The sequence below is a fragment of the Panthera uncia genome (assembly GCF_023721935.1).
Source record: "Panthera uncia isolate 11264 chromosome C1 unlocalized genomic scaffold, Puncia_PCG_1.0 HiC_scaffold_3, whole genome shotgun sequence".
Classification (NCBI taxonomy): domain Eukaryota; kingdom Metazoa; phylum Chordata; class Mammalia; order Carnivora; family Felidae; genus Panthera; species Panthera uncia.
In genome coordinates this window covers 93044240-93063456 of record NW_026057584.1, presented here as the reverse complement: position 1 = coordinate 93063456, position 19217 = coordinate 93044240, and the positions used below count along the sequence as shown (strand labels likewise).

The 19217-nt window shown below is 36.4% G+C and overlaps 1 protein-coding gene and 1 pseudogene across 13 annotated transcripts in view; both read left to right on the top strand.

The window, feature by feature from the left end:
• R3HDM1 (R3H domain containing 1) overlaps positions 1-19217 on the top strand; it is a 205344-nt gene that overhangs the window by 9034 nt on the left and 177093 nt on the right. The gene's annotated exons all lie outside the window — the stretch shown is intronic.
• LOC125911663 (BRCA2 and CDKN1A-interacting protein-like) lies at positions 6068-12821 on the top strand (annotated as a pseudogene).

Genomic DNA, 19217 nt, shown 5'->3' with positions numbered 1-19217 from the left:
GAAGACCTCTTGACATTTGAAAATGCAAACACTTGAATGAAGTAAGAGAACAAGCCATGAGATATATGAGTGAAGAACATTCTGGGTAGAAGGAACAAAGTACAAAGGCCATGAAATGGAGGAGATGGAAATGGAAATTATACTTGTTTACTGATGTTCAGTGTCCTCCCGAAGACAGCATTTAAAGGAGTAAGTACATTAGGAACACTTTGAGGTGTGGCTCTGGGACTGTCGGCTATGCATATTTTTAGCCAAATGAATCATTTCCACTGTAGAGCCTGTTAATTCCAAATGTACTGGATTTTAAAGGACATTAGCAAAGTCTAAACCTAAATCTTTAATCTTCACTTGTCTTTTTAATGCTAAACCAAAAGGATTTCTTGTTTTTTCAATACTAAACCAAAAGATGCATTTATATAGAGTGGTAGGTAAATCTTTGTGTTGGAATGTGAGAATTTCTGGTCCAACCGCAGTAGTTCTCAAGGATCAGTCCAGTGGCAGCTTGTCCTAAAGTTATCTACTTTTCATTTCTTCTTCCAGTGAGTTGAAATGAGGACAAGGGGAGATACCTGGCTTGGGCCTTTCCAGCCAGCTATTATAAGGATCTGACAGGACAGCAATCAAGCAAAAGTCATTTAGCCTTTGCTTGAACTACTCTGGTGACAGGAGTACATTCCTAAGGGACTTCTTGTCTCTTATTTCTTTTTTTCCGGGTTTTCAGGTATATGGCTACAAATGTGAATATATATAGGTATGTACATATCTGTATACCTGTGTATGTTTATGTTTGTGTATATATATGTGTATGTATGTGTGTATATGTGTATATACGTATATAGTATTTGATGTAGAGGAGGGTATAGTCAAAGGAGAGAAGATCCAGTTGGAGGAGGAGAGCATAATTGAAATGTTATCATAAATGTACATCAATATCAGTGTCATCTATAGGCTCTCCTTCTCCCTCCTTGCCCCCAGAGAGTAGAAAATAAGGTATGGGTAGGGATGGGAGACTTTACCTGCCCAGGCCTAAAACCCACTTGCTTGGCCCAGTTGTCCTAAAAAGAGGGAAAAGGGATAGGAAGAGTAACCCTATAGATGCCCTCAGTAGGTATGTGTCTCCCAATTTTACTCCCCCTGGCTGTTTAGCACCACCTTAGGCTTACCAGGTTGTATTCCATATTATTGCTGGTGAGAAACTCGATCTAATCCTCAAAGCAAATTAGATCTTGTCACAGAACCAGGCAGCTAGACCATAATGGTATCTTTGTGGTTTTAGGTTTTTATCTTTTATAAGGTGGTACAATCATAGGAAAGAAATGTCTTGAAGGATAGTTTTAAAAGCTATTTTTAGATCATTTTGATAAGCTGATTTCAGAAATGTGCTCAGGTTGTTTATTTTTTTAATTTGGATAATTTTGCCACCTTGTGTGTCTTTTGAAATCAAAAATATTTATTCAATACATCAACAGATGGTAAACTTTTCTTTTTGACTGAGATGAAAACTGAACCAGTGTAAAACTTACTACATTTCTAAAATGAACTTTTTGGAAAGTTTGCACTTTTAAAAGCTTTTTTAAAACAGTGCATTACATATAAAAATCAAACAGTACAGTGGATCAGTAGTTGATTATCATTCCCTTATCTGCTGTCTTATTATCAGGATTCATGAGTCTCTCGAGCTAGAATGTTCTTAGCACCAAATGTCAAATGGATTCTTTTTCATGCTTCCATCAATTTATCAATATCATGTCAAATTGTTTTGTTACACGTTGGAAGCATGGGTTTTCTGTAACTTTTTAATTCTGGAGTTTCTAACAGCCTTTTTTTCTGATTGGCAAGCAATAGTGTACCATCACCATACCCTCAAAGTTATTCAGTCTCTATTTCATGGATACTTCTTTCTTTTTTTTTTTTTTTTTTTATTTAATTTTTTATTTTTTTAAATTTACATCCAAATTAGCATATAGTGCAACAGTGATTTCAGGAGTAGATTCCTTAGTGCCCCTTACCCATTTAGCCCATCCCCCCCTCCCAGAACCCCTCCAGTAAACCCTCAGTTTGTTGTCCATATTTATGAGTCTTTAGCTATTGTTGATAGTGCTGCTATAAACATGGGGGTGCATGTGTCCCTTCGAAACAGCACACCTGTATCCCTTGGATAAATGCCTAGTAGTGCAATTGCTGGGTTGTAAGGTAGTTCTATTTTTAGTTTTTTGAGGAACCTCCATACTGTTGTCCAGAGTGGCTGTACCAGCTTGCATTCCCATCATGGATACTTCTGTACCTCAGAGATTTTCTCTTTGATTTTTGTGTCCTGCCCTCATCCTGGGACTTCCCTTCTGCCCTCCAAGGTTGAATCAACTGTTTGCTGGATTCTATGGATCCTTCCTCTTTATTGGTTTTTAAAATACTCATTTTGCTAGATAATAGCCTGAGGTATTTTCCTTAAAAAGTTTGCTTGAGAAGTAAACCTTTTCAGACTTTACATGCCTGAAGTCTTTATTCTGCCATCATACCTGAATGATGTTTTAGAATGCTAAATTCAAAATCATTTTAACCTTGTACTTAAATTTGTCTTCTAGTATCTGGGTTGCTTTTAGAGATCTGCTGAAATTTTCCAAACATACATAAAGTTTGATAGAGAACTCATTTTAGCAGTTACTAACATTTTGTACTGTTTGTTTAATCATATATCTGTCAATCCATCTCATTTTTTTCAGTTTATTTATTTTTGAGAGAGACAGAAAGCAGAAGCTGGAGGGGGCAGAGACGGAGTGAGGGAGAGAGAATCCCAAGCAAGCTCCACACTGTTAGCACAGAGCCCAGTACAGGGCTCGAACCCACGAACTGAGAGATTGTGACCTGAGCCAAAACCGAGAGTGAGCCACTTAGGCACCCCTCATCTCATTTTTTTAAATGTTTATTTATTTATTTTTGAGGGAGAGAGAGAGAATCCCAAGCAGACTCTGTGCTGTGAGCCTGGAGCCCAGCACAGGACTCGATCTCACAAACTGTAAGATCATGACCTGAGCCGAAATCAAGAGCTAGACACTTAACCGACTGAGCCACCCAGGTACCCCAATCCATCTCATTTTTTTTTGACACATTTCAAAATAAATTTCAGGGATCACTTCACTCCTGAACACTTTGGCATTCATGTAATTAGCTAGAGTTCAGTCAGTATTTGATTTTTTTTTTTTAATGGGTAAATATACACATAGAAATGCATAAATCAAGAACTTAACCATTTAATGAAATTTCAATAAGTTGTATACATAGACCCAGGTGTCTGTCAAGGTATAGAACATTACCATAATGCCAATAAACAACAACCAAAAGTTTTGATTCTTTTTCATCATATGTTTTCTAGTGCTGGGCCTTGTATAAATGAATTCATACAATATGTACTCTTTTGTGTAGGTCTTCTTTAACTCAACATGTTTTTCACATTTATCTACATTGTTACATGTGTGAATGTTTCCTTTTTTACTATAGAATAGAATTTTATTGCATAAATATACAATTCGTTTTTCTCTTCTACTGATTGCCACCCCTGTGCTGTTCCTGGTTTTTAGCTTTTATAAATAAAGCTGTTTGACTCAGAGTATTTGAGAATAAGTTTTGTTTTGCTTTGTTTTTTGTTTTAAAGTTTGTTTATTTATTTATTTAGAGAGAGAGTGAGAGGAAGCAAGGGACGAAGAGAGAGAATCCCAAGCAGGCTCTGCACTATCAACATGGAGCCTGACTCAGGGCTCAATCTCACAAACCATGAGATCATGACCAGAGCCAAGATCACGACTCAGATGCTTAACTGACTGAACCACCCAGGCTCCCCAAGAAGTTTTAAATCTTGAAATTAGAAACACCTACTAACATGGAATATTAATTATAGCACAAAAATCCATTCATTTATTTCTTTATTCCATTTTTTCCTAGTTCTTGAATTTTTGTCAATATAATATTAAATCACAATTTAGCTGAGAATACTGTCAAACTTTTTCATTTCTTGCTATTCTTAGTAATACAAAGAGCAGGTAGGAAGATTATTTAAAATCATCTCCGTTTTGTAAAAAATAATCTCTGTACCCAACATGGGGCTTAAACTCACAACCCTGAGATCAAGAGTCACATGCTGTGCTGACCCAACCATAAAATCATTCCCCTTTTTTAAAGTTTTGAATATTCTTTTTTTTTGTTTGTTTGTTTTTTGTTTTTTGTTTTTTATTTATTTTTGGGACAGAGAGAGACAGAGCATGAACGGGGGAGGGGCAGAGAGAGAGGGAGACACAGAATCGGAAACAGGCTCCAGGCTCCGAGCCATCAGCCCAGAGCCTGACGCGGGGCTCGAACTCACGGACCGCGAGATCGTGACCTGGCTGAAGTTGGACGCTTAACCGACTGCGCCACCCAGGCGCCCCAAAGTTTTGAATATTCTTATTGAAATTTTAAGATTAACCTGTGTTTCCTAGTCCATTGACTGACTTTAGGTAATTGGGTATTTATGTTAATTAGATGTAATTAAGTGTAGGTTTTTCCTAGAAGTTAGCATTTCAGCATATGCACTGATTTTAGAGGTAGTCATTTTTAAAGAATATATTAGTTTGACATTAACTTTCATATGAATCATTCTTTAATCCAGAGAGACATGATGTTTTGTGTTGTGTTTTGTGTCTATTATGCAAGAGTACTGTGTGTTTTGTTTATTTTTAAATAAAGAATGTTGCTTCTACTTGTAATTGTTTTGGAATTTTAAAGACCCAAGTTTAAACTCTTAAATTCATGATCTAGAAGGCCTTTTCCAACTCTAAAGTTTTATTAAATTTTTAAGGTAAATAAAGAATGAAATTTTCTGGTTGCCATATTACATTACATGAAAGGGTTAACCTGGTATAAGGTCCAGTGTATACATTCCATGGCTTTTTGTGAGTGTTAATTTTATACCTAATGAATGCTGATTTTGAAATTTAAAATTTAAAAAGTGTAAAGTGTCTTTTGTAGTCTAGTTTTTAAGCTGTGTTTGTGGCACATGAAAATTGCTTGATGGCTTTTCTGCAGCTGCTACACAACTTTTCAGTTGAGTCTACCTAACTACTGAAATGGAAAGTCCAGTAATAAGATAGGTGACAGTTTAAGAGGATTGATTTAAATGTTAAATACAGTTCATATCCACTTGGACTCTATTAGCATCTAACACCTGTACTTTAATTTTAGAAAGGAAATTATTCATCTTTTCTCATGTTGTTTTCTCTTGGTTTATGTGGCATTTGTGAAAATGCTTACAGAAATGCTGGTACTAAGATAAGGGATAATTGATGTTCTTGTTTGTGAAACAAACAAGTTCCACTAAGATCACAGAAATGGCTACTAATTAAATTGCTTCTGTCCTTAAAGACATACCTCTGCCTTCAAGAAGCTCATGACTTAGTAGAAATCCATTTGAGTCAAAATTTCCATATTCTAAATGGCTGCAGCTTCCATTTCCTTTTCTTGCTTTCTCTACTTCCTACTTGCTCTCTCCTTTCCTCTCATCATTGAACAAATTAGCTTAAAGATAGGGCAGCTTAAAGAATGAGCTATGAAAAAGGAGTCAGGGATGCCCGGCTGGCTCAGTCAGTAGAGCATGCCACTCTTAATCTTGGGGTTTTAAGTTCAAGCCCCACATTCGATGTAGAAATTACTTAAAAATAAAATGTTTTGAAAAGAAAAAGAAGAGTCTCACTTGGTGGTTTTTAATGAAATATATCAATATATGCATTTCCAAGGATAACGTGGGGTTTAAACCTTCTAAATGCAAAATACAGAACCAAGTGAAAGTTGGTGGTCAGGTAACATTAACTGAATTGCTTTTACATATCCTATCATAAAGCCTTGTTATAAAGAATACAAGCATTCTTGTCTTGATCTCATTTCTCTCACAGCTTTTCATCTGACATCCTGTGCTTCAAAGATACTAAGTTAACGGCCTGGCCAGGACTTCAAGAATCATCTCTAAACTACAAGTCCAACTTTGTACTATACCAAATATAAAGGAATTAATCAGGTCAATTAATATACCCCCCCCTTTTTTTTTTGGCCCCAGAACTTAATGGAGGCAAGTTTATTGGGGAATATTTCAAGATAGATTGCTTATCATGCTTACTACAGACTCGGTGCTTTATTCTTCTAGACATTCTAATGTTACTTGCTCGAAACTACTTATGTACTTAGAAGACCTTCCTTCCCTCCTGATTCAAATGCTAGTGTTTATGACCAAGTTATAAATGAGCCTACACCACTCAGTGAGCTAATTAAGAAATTGAAAAGTCAGCATACATTGCCTATGATATAACTGAAAAATAATTTCAGTTTATTTAGTAAAGAGTTTGTTTTATGTCTACTGTGCAAGAGTTTGTGTGTGTCTACTGGTGAGAAAATATGCATTGTAATAGTATGGAAAGCATAGTACATTCTTTTTAACTCACTGACTTGATCTAATCCAAAATTTAAATTCCGCGTAAAGTCACTGAGTAGCTATAGAATGACATTTGCTTGTTGGTCTGGTGTTTTTTTCATGACAAAGATACTGTGTTTATTTAGATTGTGTATTAAGAGTGGCTTTTAGGGAGGATGCCTGGGTGGCTAAGTCGGTTAAGTTTCCGACTCCTGATTTGGGCTCAGGTCATGATCTCAGGGTTCCTGAGTTGAGTTTGAGCCCTGTGTCAGGCTCTACACTGACAGGGCAGAGCCTGCTTGGGATTCTCTCTCTTTCCCTCTCTCTCTGCCTCTCCCCTGCTTACTCTCTCTCTCCCAAAATAAAAATAATAATAATAATAATAGTAATAATAATAAACTTTTTAAAAAAGTGGCTTTTAGGGAAGTTGTTACAGAAAAAAACATAATGTCTTATTTTGTAAACCAGGATGTATTTTTTTAATGTAGTACATTTTGTGAAGTAGAACATTTTAAAATTAATTGCTAGTTGTTGTTAAAAGTGCTTGACAGAGGCTTGTATGGCGTCCAGGCCCAAGTGGCATGCCTTGGGTAGTGGGGCTCCACAGGTTCCAGGTGTTCCGGTCCCATGAGATGAGGAAGAAGAGGAAGATGAAGTGGAGGATGAGGACGAAGACGATAAAGACAGTGACGAAGAAGAGGATGAAGACGAGAGCGTCGACGAGGAAGTGAATGTTGAATTTGAAGCGTATTCCATCTCAGATAATGATTATGACAGAATTAAGAAGTTAACTGCAGCAGCTTTTCCTGAAGGCTCCTGTGAACATTGCAGAACTAACTGATTTCTTAATTCAACAAAACCACATCGGGAGTGTGATTAAGCAAACAGATGTTTCAGAAGACAGTGATGACGATGTGGATGAAGATGAGATTTTTGGATTCATAAGTCTTTTAAATTTAACTGAAAGGGTACGCAGTGTGCTGAACAAATTAAAGAGTTGATCCTGAGCTCCTGTGAGAAGAGCTGTGGAAAGATCTCGGTTGAAAAGCTGGACACGCTTTTCAACGATGCCTCCAAGCCTGTGGGCTTTCTCCTCAGCGAGAGGTTCATTAACGTTCCTCCTCAGATCGCGCTGCCCATGCACCAGCAGCTCCAGAAAGAACTGGCAGAGGCACACGGAACGAACAAGCTGTGTGGAGAGTGTTCCTTCTACCTTCTGATTAGCAAGATGTTTGTGGAAGCTGGAAAAAACAATCCCAAAAAGAAATGGAGCAGCCAAGAAAAAGATGAGTTAATGTTCGCAAGTGCAGAGGAAGAATTTTTTCTATGAGAAGGCAATCTTGAAGTCCAACTACTCGGTGCAGGAAGAGAGCGACACCTGTCTGGGAGGCAGGTGGTCCTTTGACGACGTCCCAATGAAGCCCTTGCAAACTGTGATGTTGATTCCAGGTGACAAGATGGATGAAATCATGGGTAAACTGAAAGAGCATCTCTCTCTCTGACCCATTTCCCATGGGCAGCAGGGGGCTGGTTTTCATTTTTGTAAAATTACCAGAAAACAGCTCAGATTTACTGAAAAACTCATCACTTTATTCAGATTAAGTCCCTCTACAAAAAAGTAGGGTTGTCACCTGTGTCTGTGACACATTTACAAAATAGCTTTAAAAAAAAAAAATTGGTCAAATTATGAATGGTTGATGAAGAGCTTTTCCAGTAAGAAGGAAAACGTGGAGTAGTAATTTAGAACTCAATAAAAACTTCCATTTTTTATTTGTAAATAATGGAAAAAAAAGTGCTTGACATCTATTCCATGAATAGTTTTCCTGGTTATCTGGAATATTTTTCTTTATATCTGGAATGGTCTTTCTGACTAAAGTTTATCCAACCTGGAGGAAATTCAGTATATTTCACACTGAAATGAATTACAGAATTTGATTACTTTTTTTTTTGGAAGGTAAGATTTATCCAATTCAAGATCTCAATAAATGTGTTCTGGCAAAAGCAAACAGCAGTGATTTACATAAGTTTTCAACAATACAGGTTCACAAGAATGTTTATAAATTATTGCCATGAAAGGAGGGAGTAGGCAGAAATTGAGATGTGCAGTGTTGCAGATATTGGGGATTGAGGAGCACCAGAATACAAGTCAGGTGTATTAAGATCCTAAAGGTACTAAGGAGTTGGACTTGGTTTTCATAAATATGCATTTGAGTATGAGTAGGTCAGATGCTCTCAATCAAGCACTGTTAAAAATTTCCATAAGATTTCAAGATGTGGCATGGGTGTTTTTGTTTGTTTCTATATAATCTGACATATAAACCGTGTTGAAATTTATTGGCCAGTCTTGGGTTTTTTCCTACTGGTATTTTTATACAGCCTAATTGAGATATAACAGACATACCATAAAATTCACCCATGTAAAGTTTACAGTTCATTGGGTTTTAGTATATTCACAGAATTATGCAGTCACCACCATAATCTTATTGTAGAACATTAACATCACTTCAAAAAGAGGGGCACCTGAGTGTCTCAGTCGGTTAAGTGTTCAACACTTGATCCAGCTCAGGTCTTGATCTCAGGGTCATGAGTTCAAGCCCCATATTGGGCTCCATGCTGGACATGAAGCCTATTTAGTGAATATGGGGGTTTTTTGTTTTTGTTTTTTTAACAGTCATGCTCCGTGGTCCTTTCTTCCTCCCCCAGACCTAGAGAACCATTAACCTACATTCAGTCTTTGTAGATTTGCATCGTACAGTATGCCACTTTTTGTGACTTTCTTTTAAGCATAGTTTTTAAAGGATCATCCACATTGTAGCATGAATCAGTTCTTCATTCCTTTTTTGTGGCTGAATAATATGCCACTGTATGGACCACATTTTTTTTATCCCTCAACTGAGGGGCATTGGAGTTATTTCTACTTCTTGGCAATTGTGAATAACACTGCTGTAATTATAAGCAAACAAGTTTTTGTGTGAATGTATGTTTTCGTTTCTCTTGGGTATATACCCAGGAATGGAATTGCTGGGTCATATCATGACTCTGTGTTTAACCATTTGAGGAGCTGATAAACTGTTTTCTGGGGTAGCTGCACCATTTTGCATTCCTGGTAGCAATATGAGGGGGTTACAGTCTCTCCACATACTCCCCAGTGCTTGTCATTGTCTGTCTTTGATTGTAACCATTTTAGTCGTTGTGTAGTAATATCTTGTGGTTTTGATCTGCATGTTTCTAATGATTAAAGATGGTGAACATCTTTTCATGTATTTATTACTGGCTCCTGTTGATTTTATGTAGACCTTGATATCTAGATGTTGTTTGTATACCTTTTATGAACTCTATAATTACTCAGTATTTAGGCTCTATTTGTCACATAAAATGCCATTGTATGTTTGAACACATTACGTATGTTATATTGGAGAATTGGAGAGAGACTAATTCATCAGTGTTTTCCAAACTTACCTGATAAATAGGATAGTCACCAGTTTGCCTAGGACAGTCCCTGTTGATGCCTGTTGTTCTGGCATACTTATAAAAGTAGCCTCTTTCACTCTGAAGTGCCCTGCTTTGGACAATAAATTACATGGCTATGCTACTGACAATTAACCTAGAGTATTTAAATACACACTTGCTATCTGCTAGATCAGAATCTCCAAGAAAAAGGCCTGGAAATACGTTTTTAACAATTTCAAGGTCAAGCACATTTATATTATTCTAGCAGAATGCTGGTGTTTCTCTGTAACCCAGAACCCATTATCATTGTTTTAATGGGACAGTGAGTTGCAAGTTAAAATGGGAGAGGAATAATTTCTTTTGATAGGCTAACACCATCCTTCTCCTTAAAGTAATGATAGAGGAGTATTTTATAACATGCATGTTAGGTTCTTAGGAGCAAGGGAGTATGGGATAGCAAAGTGAAATAAGTTTCTGGAAGTTGGGTGGTCTCAGGATGGAGGGCAGTGAGCAAAACTGAGCTTCCCTTTGAGTTTGATGACAGGAGAGGAGAAACTCATGAACATGTTCTTCATACTTGAGAACTAGGAGCAAGAACTAATGGCAGGGTAGGGGGTGGGGGTGGAAGAAGTACTTTCAGATTCCAAGGCTATGTTACAGAAGAAGGATAGAATGTGATACCATTAGTTCTTATTTATTTGGGGTCAGGGGGATTTGAGAATATTTTTAAGTCAGGCACTTGTAAGAATTCTGTATTTAAAAAAAAACTTTTTAATGTTTGTTTATTTTTGAGAGAGAGACAGAGTGCAAGCCAGGAAGGGGCAGAGGGAGAGGGGGACAGAATCCAAAGCAGGCTTCAGGCTCTGAGCTGTCACCACAGAGCCCGATGCAGGGCTCAAACCTGCGAACTGTAATGTCATGACCTGAGCCCAGCCCAAGTCGGATGCATAACCTACTGAGCCACCCCAGGCATCCTGAGAAATGTACTTTTATACCAGTATCAGAGATGCCCATTCAAGTTTTAAGATTTTTTAATTTGCTAATTATGTGACTGTCTTTAAGATGAAAGCAACATATTTGACTCAGTATAAAGAATGTGCACTAATTATTTGTGGAGGGTGATTTGATCACCTTTTACCACCAGTGGTACATAATTAAGAAATTAGTTAAGAAATGGCTGGAAAGTTAGCAATTTATGTGTATCCCAACATAACTGTAGCCTCATGGTATTTCCATTAGCCAGAAACTCAAGTCAACTCTTGTATGGGCCATACTATCAAGCAATACAGTCTTCAGTATAATTATCCACACCATAATATTTCATCCAAAAATTCTTTGGATGGAGAGCAAGGGCCTTACTTTTTTTTTTTTTTTTAGCTTTACTGAGGTATAATGCATGTACGGTAAACTGCATGTATTCAAAATATATATTTGGAAGAGATGCTGGGTATTTTTTTAATTGATACTGTGGCAAGTCTGCCATTATAATTTGTCTTCTAAGCATACAGTAACAGTGGAGAAATAAAACAGCTTGTTAATTTAACTTGGGGAAACTCATGAATTATTCATAGTAAGATGTTTTACAAGGGATTATTAAGACTTGTCCATAGTTACGGAGTAACTACTCTTGTCTCCAAAACTAGTTACTTTTTATCTGTACATATTTATCTGAGAGAATGAGAGCAAATAATAATGTGCCAAATGAAGGACTGAATAATAAATGCTTGATTAGTTCAAAAGAATAAGAAATGGCTGGACTGAAGAAGTTAGGAAAAGTTGTGAGGAAGAAAGTAGATCATGTAACAGATAAAGACAATGTAAGAAAGGGTCCATTGGAGTTTGAGCTAGACCTTAGAGAACAGATTTGATTCATTAGGCAGACATGGATGAAAGAGCATTCTAAAGAAAGAGAACCATGGGGCACCTGGATGGCTCAGTCAATTAAGTGTCAGACTTTGGCTCAGGTCATGATCTCACGGTCTATGAGTTTGAGCCCTACATCGGGCTCTGTGCTGATGGCTCAGAGCCTGGATCTGCTTCGGATTCTTTGTCTCCCTCTCTCTACCCTTCCCCGGCTCGCACTCTGTCTCTCTCTCAAAAATGAATAAACGTTAAAAAAATAATAAAATAAAAGAGAACCAGTGAGTATAGGTAATGAAAGGTGAGTGGTCTGGCTTGGCTGCAGTTGAGGATGACTGAGGAGAAATAAAAGTGGAAAGTTAAGTTTGGGCAAAGATCTGAAACTAAAGGATTTTAAGTTGTGTCCTCTTAAGGCAAACTACTGAATGTTTTTTTGGGCAAGATAGTTGATTTCAGATTTCATTGTCTTACTGTTTTTTGATGCATTTAATACTTCAGTTGTGGTTATCAGGAAGTTGATTTTTAATTTGTCTTCTATAGTCAACTTGTCACTTTTTTTTTGGTACTATCAAATATCTTATAAAGTAATAATATCTGGAAGAGAGGGAGAGAAAAATTATAATTACTCATTTAGTATTAGGTTATGGCTTAATTCAGAAAATAGGAATTTTTAAGAATTGAGAATTCAAGAATGTGAATTTTAGGCAACATATGGAGTCCTGAAATATTCAAAGATATTGGGCCCTTCTCGTATGTGAAGATTTAAGATTATATTGTCTCATTCTTTTCTTTTTTAATGTTAGTTTATTTATTTTGAGAGAGGGAGAGCAAGTACAGGAGAGGGGCACAGAGAGAGGGGGAGAGAGAATCCCAGGCAGGCTCTGCACTGTCAGCACACAGCCCAACACAGGGATGGATCCTGCGAACCATGAGATCATGTCCTAAGCCAGAATCAAGAGTCAAATGCTCAACTGACTGAGCCACCCAGGCACCTCATGTCTTGTTATTTTCTTGACCTCTCTTTTAAAATATATATTTAGAGAAGCAAAGCAAGTTCAGCTTAAGAAAATTATCTTTTTTTTTTTTTTTTTTTCTGGAATGTCATAAAGGATCCCCAGAGGTTATGAATGTAGACTTGAGGGGGAAATGAGAAGGTCCCGAGAATACTTTTCATGTTGTCATTTGTTAATTTCTTAACTTCAAATATACAGATGAAAACTGTTTAAAATATGAAGAAGTACACAAAGCAGTTCAGCTGTTTATATCTTAAAGCCAAATTCATAACCTTAAGTGGTGGAAATACTCTACTTTTAATAGGTTGTGAGAATTTAATAATACAATTTCATTCAGCCCATGTTGGATTATGTATACTTTTAACACTTTTAGGGCTTTTAGATTAGTTTTTTGTTTTAATTTTCTAATTAATTTTAATTTTTTTATTTCCTAGGAATTAACTGTCCCTTAAATGTGACATTGCATAAATTATTTTCATTTAATCTCCTACTGAATAAAATAATAAGCATTTAAGACTCTCTGATCTGGTCCTACTATACTGTTCATTCATTTGTTCAGTCAGCAATTACTTGAAAAAAAAAAAAAAAACAACAACATTTAGTGAATACCTGGCATGTGCCGAGCCTTGGCTTTGAGAATACAGAAATCAGTGATTTGGACTCTTGCCCTGGAGGAGCTCATCCTCGTAAGAGAGGCACTCTATATAAGTAATTACAAATCCACTTGATAATTTTTTTGTTTTTTGTTTTTTTAAAAGGTGTGTTAAGGTACATACAGGGTACAGTGGAACAACATTCTGCCTTAATTCTTACCTCACCATTTGCTTTTTATTTTTCACTGATGTAACTTTATTCATAATACATTCTAAAGCAAAAAAAATATTACTGGATATAAAAACCAAGACTTGATGAAGGTAGAAAGCTCAGTTCAAAAGGAAAACATAGCAGTTTCAAATTATATATGTACTTAATAATTGATAGAACGATAAGAAAATAGATAAGCAACAATAACAGGGGATGCCACAAACACTGATGAGCACAGGAATAATAAAATTTCATTTAATCTCCTACATGTTTAATCCCCTGTGTGTGCCAAAAAGAACCTTTAAAGATGAAATGGATAAAGCTTTTCCTATTTTACCTCACCATTTCTTAACACACAGGATTAACCCTACTCAAACAACTGAGTGTTCCCTAAAATTTTCATCAAGTTTCTCACTTCAAGTCTTATAATATTTCTTCAAACAGGAATAACCATTTACTATTCCTTTCTCCCTTATTACGTATGACACATGTTTCAAGAACCTGTTGTTAAAATCATGTTTCATTTTGAAACATAAACCAGAAGTGTTCTCTCCCATATGTTCTTTTGAGGCACTATGTATGTGTTATTTTTAACTTTTATTACTCTGAATCTTGTGTTATATGTAGTTCAACATGCACATAGCTTCCTCTCCATTACTACCTGCCTTTCACCTACACCCAGTCAAAGAAGCACTGCTCCGTTTAAAAATTACCTGAGGTGAAGGGCTTTGTCAGCTTGATAATTATACCTTGTATACCACCATATTTAATTGATGTGTATTTAAATATAGTTAGATATCTGGTATTGATTTCAGGGAAAAGTAGAGCTCAGCCTCACTGCTGTAGGAGATTTTAGTAACAGATTTAGAAAAAGAAACTTCTTTTTCCTAAATTCAGACAGATTGTACTTCAAGGTAAAATTTTGTCAAAACCTTGACTTGAGTAAAATTTCTCTCCCTTGGTTTAAGTGCAACTTTGATACGAAATGATTACAATCTGATAGCTGGTAGATACCCTTTGTTAAATGAACTGATGACTCATGTCCTATAAATTAGCCTAATACCTATACTCCAGTTAATGCCATATTCCAGTCCTAATACTGTGTTAGGTTGATTTGGCCATGAACACAGAACTGTGCTTATCCTTCCTGATATTCTCATGTTTCGTTCCTCTCTAGGCCAAAGCATGTCTTCATGGCTGATTGAGGAACTTGTTTCTGTCTAGTTCAGAGAATTGATTTTCAAAACCACTAATTAATAGTGTCTTATTTTGAACACTGCCATATAAGAAACTGGTAGTATAATTGCTGAGGATAAATACTAACCTGAAAAAAAATGCTTTGTAGTATGCCATATTAAGCCATATTAAAATTACCTTTTGTAGAAACCATTTCAGAGAGATAGCTAGCCACGTGTTCACCCATTTTGTGTCACAGTAACCTCTTATTTTTCTGTCTGTCTTCACTGAGGCTAGGGTCCTGACCTTCATTTCTAGATTACCCATGTGGTCTCCTTTCTATGCTTTTTCCGATATGCGGGTGATGGTAAAAGAAGATACAGAAATAAGCAGATTTGCCCTTTTCTTTAATCAATGTCTGCTTGGACTTGGATTGTAATACTTTTAATTATCTCTTTTGTAATATGATCTCCATTTACAGTTTTCTTCTGTATCTTTAAACCCCCTTGCCTCCTCTTACTCTTATTTTCATAAATGAATTTCTTTCCTATTTTACTCAAGACATTGAGGCTATTTATTATAATATAGGATCACTGAATTAGCTATGGATACTTTAAAAGTATCTGTCTAGAGGTGCCTGGGTGACTCAGTCAGTTGAGCGTCCCCCTCTTGATTTCAGCTCACATCATGATCCCAGGATTGTGCAATTGAGCTCTGGGTCAGGCTCAACACAGAGCCATCTTGGGATTCTCTTTCTCTCCTCTCTCTCTAACCCTACCCTTCTCATGCTCTCCGTCTCTCAAAATAAACAAAAAAGATTCTCTCTCTCTCTCTCCCTCTGCCCCTCCCTGCTTACACACTCTCCAAAATAAAAAAATAAAAGTTTTCTCTCTCAATACCCATACTCTTTTTTTCTTCTATGACTGTCAAGTGAAGAAATGGCCTCTCCTTCAAGCCTACTCTTCTTTCTTTACAATGCGTTGATCCTTAACTATGTGCCAGAGAGTGTGATAGGGTTTCTAGGAAACACAGTAATGAGTAAAATAAAATTCTTAAAAGAAGCTTACTGGCTTGTGTTTGTACTGTTTGCAGTATTCTCATCCTTGTCATTTGTTCATTTTGTTTACATTCTAGGAATTAGAGATTTTTTAAATAGGAAGGAGAAAGGTTGTTTTCCCTCAAAGAGATATGAGGAGGGAGCCTCTTTTATATTAAACCTTCTCCTCCCCATTTGAGATTTCTGAAAGGAGTATATTATATCTCTAAAGTGTGTGGTAGCAGAAAAAAAAAAAAGCTGAAATCTCTGCTGTGGTAAAGATTACCATATCTATTAATCTCAACCTTTCAAAAAGTTTAAATCAAGTAATTTATTTCCTATGTATGATTTTTCCATATGAAATATGTAAGATATATATATGAAATTATGTATCCAGTTAACCCTTAAGCAACATGGATTTGAACTGCGTGGGTTTACTTCTATGTAGTTTGCTTTTTTTTTTTTTTTTTACAATAAATACGTTATAGTACTGTAAATGTATTTTCTCATGATTTTCTTTCTTTTTTTTAATATAAATTTTAGTTAACATACAGTGCAATATTGGTTTCAGGAGTAGAATTCAGTGATTCATCACTTAAATACAGTAATACCCAGTGCTCATCACAAGTGCCCTCTTAGTACCCATCCCCTACCTCGCCCTTCTGTCACCCACCTCCCTCCACCAACCCACAGTTTGTTCTCTATCATTAAGAGTCTCTTATGGTTTGTTTCCCCTCTTTTTTTTCTCTCCCTTCCCATATTTCATCTGTTTTCTTTTATTTCACTTAATACATTCTAGTTCCATCCACGTCATTGCAAATGGCAAGATTTCATTCTTTTTGTTGACTAATATTCCATTGCATTTATAAATCACATCTTCTTTATCCATTCATCAATCAGTGGACATTTGGGCTCCATGGTTTGGCTGTTGTTGATAATGCTGCTATAAACATCAGGGTGTGTGTGCGCCCCTTTGAATCTGTATTTTTGTATCCTTTGGGTAAATACCTGGTAGTGCAATTGCTGGATCATAGGGCAGTTCTAGTTTTAGTTTTTTGAGGAAACTTGATACTTTTCTCCAGAGTGGCTGCACCAGTTTGCATTCCCAGCAACAGTGCAAGAGAGTTCCCTTTGCGTCCTCACCAACACCTGTTGTTAGTTGTGTTATTTTAGCCACTCTGACAGATGTGAGGTGGTTTTGGTTTGTATTTCCCTGATGATGAGTAATGTTTAGCATCTTTTCATGTGTCCATTAGCATTCTGGATGTCTTTGGAAAAGTTTCTATTCATGTCTTCTGCCCATTTCTTACCTGTGTTACTTGTTTTTTGGGTGTTGAGGTTGATAAGTTTCAAAATCTATATTATGAATACTAACCCTTTATCAGATAGGTCGTTTGCAAATATCTTCTCCCATTCCATAGGCATCCTTTTAGTTTTGTTTTTTTCCTTTGCTGTGGAGAGGCTTTTTATCTTGATGAAGTCCCAGTATTTCATGTTTGCTTTTGTTTCCCTTGCCTTCGGCGACATGTCTAGTAAGAAGTTGGTCCAGCCAAGGTCAAAGAGGTTGCTGCCTGTGTTCTTTAGGATTTTGATCGTTTCCTGTCTCATATTAGGTCTTTCAACCATTTTGAATTTGTTTTTGTGTATGGGGTAAGAAAGTGGTCCAGATTCATTCTTGTGCATGTCTGTGTCCAGTTTTCCCAACACCATTTGTTGAAGAGACTATCGTTTTTCCAGGGGATAATCTTTCCTGCTTTGTCAAAGATGTGTTGACCATATAGTTTTTCTGATCCATTTCTGGGTTTTCTGTTCTGTTCTGTTCATCTATGTGTCTCTTTTTGTGACAGTACCATATTGTCTTGATGACTACAGCTTTGTATATACCTTAAAATTTGGAATTGTGATGCCTCCAGTTTTGTTTTTCCTTTTCAAGATTCCTTTGGCTATTCAGGGTCTTTTGTGGTTCCATACAAATTTTAGGATTGTTCTAGCTCTGTGAAAAATGTTGGTGGTATTTTGATAGGGATTGTATTAAATATCTAGATTGTTTTGGCTAGTGTAGACATTTTAACAATGTTTGCTCTTCAATTCCATGAACATGGAATGCTTTTCCGTTTCTTTGTATCCTCTTCAGTTTCCTTCATAAGTGTTCTATGGTTTTCAGAGTACAGATGTTTTATTTCTTCAGTTAGGTTTATTCCTAGGTATCTCAATTGTTTTTTATGCGTTTACAAATAGGATGGATACCTTGATTTCCTTTTCTGATGCTTTGTTATTGGTGCATAGAAATGCAACAGATTTCTGTACATTGAGTTTATATCCTTTGACTTTGCTCAGTTCATTTATTAGTTCTCACAGTTTTTTGGTGGTCTTTTGGATTTTCTACATAAAGTATCATGTCATCGGCAAATAGTGAAAGTTTGACCTCTTTCTTGATCATTTGGATGCCTGTCATTTCTTTTTATCGTCTGATTGCTGAGGCTAAGACTTCAGTACTGTGTTGAATAGTATGGTAGGACTGGACATCCTTGCCTTGCTCCTGACTGTAGGGGAAAGGCTCTCAGTTTTTCCCCATTAAAGGTGAGCTGCAGGTCGTCTGTATATGGCCTTTGTGATGTTGAGGTGTGTTCCATCTATCCCTACTTCGTTGAGTGTTTTTATCAAGAATGGATGCTGTATTTTGTCAAATGCGTTTTCTTCGTCTATTGACGGGATCATATGGTTCTTATACTTTATTTTATTAATGTGGTGTATCACATTGCTTGATTTGCGAATATTGAACCAGCCCTGAAGCCCAGGAATAAATCCCATTTGATTATGGTAAGTAATTCTTTTGATGTATTGTTGGATTTGATTTGCTAGTATCTTGTTGACAATTTTTGCATCCGTGTTCATCAGGGATATTGGCCCATAATTCTCATTTTTGGTGGGATCTTTGTCTCGTTTTGGAATCAAGGTAATGCTGGCTTTGTCAAATGAGTTAGGAAATTTTCCTTCTGTTTCTGTTTTTTGGAACAGTTTGAGAAAAATAGGCTTTAACTCATGTTTAAATGCCCGGTAAAATTCCCCTGGGAAGCCTTCTGGCCCAGGACTCTTGTTGGGAGATGTTTGATTACTGATTCCATTTATTTGCTGGTTATAGGTGTCTCACGTTTAAGAACACTTTTCTCTAGTTTGCTTTATTATAAGAATACAGTATATAATACATATAATGTACAAAATATGTGTTAATGGACTGTTTATGTCATTGGTAATGCTTTCAGTCAGCAGTAGGTTATTAGTAGTTCAGTTTTGAGGGAGTTAAAAGTTAATGTGTGGATTTTCAATTGTGCAAGGGTCAGTATCCCTAACCTGTGTTGTTCAAGGTTCAGTGTGTTTGTGTAAAATTACACTCTCTAGTTATACACCAATACAGTATCTCATTGGAATATGGCGTGTGTGTATGTTT